Below are 4,651 nucleotides of genomic sequence, written 5' to 3'. Positions count from 1 at the left end.
TCTGTGGTCCTGGAACTGAGGACCAAAGATGGAGACAAAGAAGTGTATTAAGAGATGGTTTAGGCCGGGCGCGGTGGCTCTCGCCTGTAATCCCAGCACTTTGGGAGGCAGAGACGGGCAGATCATGAGGTCAGGAGATCGAGACAATCCTGGCTAACACAGTGAAACCTCGTCCCTACTAAAAATACAAAAAAATTAGCTGGGAGTGGTGGTGGGCGCCTGTAGTTCCAGCTACTCGGGAGGCTGAGGCAGGAGAATGGCGTGAACCCGGGAAGCGGAGGTTGCAGTGAGCCGAGATCACACCACTGCACTCCAGCCTGGGTGACAGAGCAAGACTCCGTCTCAAAAAAAAAAAAAAAAAAAATTGTTTAACTGTCTCTGTTTTCCCCAGCTGTCACTTCACTTTTCCTATCAATCCTTAATTTATATTAAAAAGAAAAAAATAGAGGGATCACACTGGCTGTCAGCCTAGTGGGGAGAGCTGTGCCCTTCATTCTCCTCCTGTAAAGCAAATGAGGGGCCCCAGAGATCCACCTGTGACTGCGAGTGGAGAGATGATGTCCTTTCTCCAGCTGGGCATCTGTCTCCCTCTGCCCATCTGAGAGGGGGACATGGGAGCTGGGGGGCGGTCAGGCAGAGCGGAGGCTGCAGCAGGCAGCTTGTCCTCCCTGTTGGGAGTGTCACGTTTTTGTGATTCAAGGAAACCCAGGGAAAGGTTTTGAGCTCGCCGACCAGGACTGTCAGGGATGAAGCGGGAGGGGAAGCTGAGTGGGTGGAAGAGGTCTGAGCCAAGGTCAGGTATCCCACCTCAGGAAACTGGCAGCAGGAGTTGAAAAGAACAGACTCCTCCGGGTCCACACTCCAACTCCAAAAGCCAGTTGCCTTGTGGGAGTGGGTGGGAGCGAGATTAAAATTATTGATGAGATTAGCACTTAAAATGGGATAGAGTTAGTAGTCGAAAGTCACCAGAAAGTTAGGAAATCTGCTCAATATTTCATTAAGTAACAGGAAAATGAAATTCAATTGGAAAGTGGTTGAAAGCAACAATGGAAGAATATTAAAGCTGTTTGCTGTCTGTACCAAGTCCAGACTTTTCAATAGACCTGTTGCATCTTTACTTGTCTTCTCTCTCATCTCTTATTTTCTTTCTCTTTATTTTTTAAACATTAAAATTTATTTTATCAAAGCTGTACATGTATTGTTTTAAAACGTCATGTAAATAGTTATAAATATGTAAAAAAATTAACATCGAACAGTTTTACAAGGCTTAGAATAAAAAGGATTATCCAATTTCTTCCCCCCAAAAGCAACTTCTTTCCATTTTTAAACTGTTTCTTCAGGTTTTCTTTAACTCTATTTTTTTCCCCAAATAACATATGTACTGCTACTTCTTGATTTTTTGGTTTTATGTATTATATATTGACTTCCTGTTGTGGGGCATAAGGAATTGGTCTTTTTGCCCTCTGTTTCTTCTTACCATCCTCCCACTATTTCTCTCTTCTTTTCTTTTCTCTTTTCTCTTCTTTTCTTTTTCCTTCCTTCCTTCCTTCCTTCCTTCCTTCCTTCCTTCCTTTCGTTCTTCTTCCTCTTTCTTTCAATGAGAAACTGGTCTTTTTTTTTTTTTTTTTTTTTTTTGAGACGGAGTCTCGCTCTGTCGCCCAGGCTGGAGTGCAGTGGCACGATCTCGGCTCACTGCAAGCTCCGCCTCCCGGGTTCATGCCATTCTCCTGCCTCAGCCTCTCCGAGTAGCTGGGACTACAGGCGCCCACCACCATGCCCGGCTAATTTTTTGTATTTTTAGTAGAGACAGGGTTTCACCGTGGCCTCGATCTCCTGACCTCGTGATCCGCCCGCCTCGGCCCCCCAGAGTGCTGGGATTACAAGCGTGAGCCACCCCTCCCCGGCCGAGAAACTGGTCTTTTTACCCTGTTTTTTCTTATCATCTTCCCAATCTTTCCTTCCTTCCTTCCTTCCTTCCTTCCTTCCTTCCTTCCTTCCTTCCTTCCTTCCTTTCCTTCTTTCTTTCTTGAGTCTCACTCTATTGCCCAGGCTGGAATGCAGTGCTTTGATCTCTGCTCACTGCAACCTCTGCCTCCCAGGCTCAAGCTATTCTCCTGCCTCAGCCTCCCAGGTAGCTGGGATTACAGGCACACACCACCACGTGCAGCTAATTTTATTTTATTTTATTTTAGTAGAAATGGGTTTCACCATGTTGGCCAGGCTGGTGTTGAACTCATGACCTCAAATGATCCACCTGCCTCAGCCTCCCAAAGTGCTGGGGTTATAGGCATGAGTCACCAGGCCTGGCTGAGGTTCTAGTCTTTTGATTGGGTGGTAGAGGGGCAGTCACCCAGCTGTGTGGGGGTGAGGAGAGGATCTAGGAGTCTTTTTCTTCCTATGAAGATTTTCACTCATTCCTGCTTTCATCTCCTTCTAGCAACCTCACCTTCCCAAGTACTTGGTACCTTCAACTCCTGAACCTTCCTGAGGTTCTTTGGTATGAATTAGACCACTTCTTGCTCCTCTAGACTATAGATCCTCAACTTTCAATTTTCTTCAGGCTTCGGAGTCACTTACAACTCATCCGTCTACTTTTCTTTTTGAGGCAGAGTTTCGCTCTGTCGCACTGGCTGGAGTGTGATGGCACAGTCTTGGCTCACTGCTACCTCTGCCTCCAAGGTTCAAGCAATACTCCTGCCTCAGCCTCCTGAATAGCTGGGACTACAGGCACACACCACCATGCCCAGCTAATTTTTTGTATTTTTAGTAGAGACAGGATTTCACCTTGTTGGCCAGGCCAGCCTTGAACTCCTGACCTCAGGAGATCCCCCCGCCTCAGCCTCCCAAAGTGCTGTGATTATAGGCGTGAGCCACTGTGCCCGGCCTCATCCATCTACTTGCTAGATTCCAAAATTGTATTGACATCACTCATATTCTCCTATCACTGCTCTTGTTTTCTCTGTTCCATAGGTTTATGCATTTTAAACCCTTTGTTGTCATTTTAGTGAGAATTCAAGAGGAAACAGAAATAAATACAGCTGGGGAACCATCCCATCATCCCGATCACAACTGATCTTCCCTGGACACCATGAACCACGCTGTCCAAACCTTCTTCACTCCTGCCAACACCAGCCACCCCCTCAACTATGAAATGCTCAAGGAGGAGCATAAAGTGGCTGTGCTGAGGGTGCCCTGCAATCCTGCTCCCCCGACATCCACTGTGATCCACATCCACAGTGAGACCACTGTGCCCGACCATGTCTTCTGGTCCCTGTTCAACACCCTCTTCATGAATTGGTGCTACCTGGGCTTCATAGCATTCACCTACTCCATGAAGTCTAGGGACAGTAAGATGGTTGGCAACCTGACCGGGGCCCAGGCCTGCGCCTCCACTGCCAAGTGCCTGAATGTTTGCACCCTCATCCTGGGCATCCATGTGACCACAACACTCATCATCCTTTTCACCAGTAGTTCTATGATAATATTCCAAGCAATTTCTCAAATGATAAAGAATCTCCAAGGCCAGCAGTAGCGCCCAGGTACTCGCCGTCCATTGCAGGCCCTGCACCCTGGGCCTGAGTTCTGTATCAGCCCTTTATTCTCACACACTTTTCTACAATGGCATTCAATAAAGTGCACGTGTTCCTGGAAAAAAGAAGGAAAGAAAGAAATGCAGCTGTTCCGTCTTCCACATTCAGCCCAGAGGTCTTTATACTCTGAACCCACTTCAGCCAGACTTTTATCCCTGCCACTTTGCTGAAAATGTTCTTATCAAGGTCAAAACTTTGCCTAATCCACTGGTCAATTCTCAAGCCTTATCTTACTTAAATTCTCAGTAGGATTTGATATGATTAATCCCTTCTCCTTGAAGCCCTCTCTGTCTTTCCTGCCATCTCTCAGTATCTTTTTCTGGCATCTCTTTCTCACCTCTAACTGTTGTGTGCCCTTGGGCTCAGTTCTTTTCTTTCTTCTCTACTTACATTCTCTTGGGTGACATGCAGTCATGTGGGTTCAAATACCATCTATTTGCCAGTATCTATTGGCTCTCCGTATCCATGGGTTCTGCGTATATGGAGTCAACCAACTGTGGATCAAAAATATTCAGAAAAAAAAGTGTTTGTACTGAACATGTACAGACTTTTCTTGTCATTATAGCAAGAATGACAATTAAACGATAAAGTGTAACAACTATTTACATAGCATTTGCATTGTATTAGGTACCATATCAGTAATTTAGCTATGATTTAAAGTACACAAGCCAGATGCAGTGGCTCATGCCTGTAATCCCAGCACTCTGGGAGGCTGAGGCGGGTGGATCACTTGAGGTCAGGAGTTCAAGACCAGCCTGGCCAACATGGCAAAACCCTGTCTCTACTAAAAATACAAAAGTTAGCCGCTACTTGGGAGGCTGAGGCAGGAGAATAACTTGAACCTGGGAGGTGGAGGTTGCAGTGAGCTGAGATTGCACCACTACACTCCAGCCTGGGTGACAGAGTGAGACTTTATCTCAAAAAAAAAAAAAAAAAGTACACAGGAGAATATGCATTGGTTATACGCAAATACTACACCATTTTTTTTGTTTATTTTTGAGACTGTCACCCAGGGTGGAGTACAGTGGTGCAATCATGGCTCACTGCAGCTTTGACATGTC

General features: G+C 46.0%; 1 pseudogene across 1 annotated transcript; it reads left to right on the top strand.

Moving 5' to 3' along the window:
* Positions 1-3,010: 3,010 nt before the first annotated feature.
* LOC100600683 lies at positions 3,011-3,663 on the top strand (annotated as a pseudogene). Its single transcript, XR_001114400.1, has one exon. The product of XR_001114400.1 is annotated as an interferon-induced transmembrane protein 3 pseudogene (transcript).
* Positions 3,664-4,651: the final 988 nt, after the last annotated feature.

The sequence above is a fragment of the Nomascus leucogenys genome, chromosome 14 (genome assembly GCF_006542625.1).
Source record: "Nomascus leucogenys isolate Asia chromosome 14, Asia_NLE_v1, whole genome shotgun sequence".
NCBI lineage: Eukaryota > Metazoa > Chordata > Mammalia > Primates > Hylobatidae > Nomascus > Nomascus leucogenys.
The sequence above is the reverse complement of the archived record's forward strand: the minus strand, read 5'-3'. Positions and strand labels throughout refer to the sequence as shown.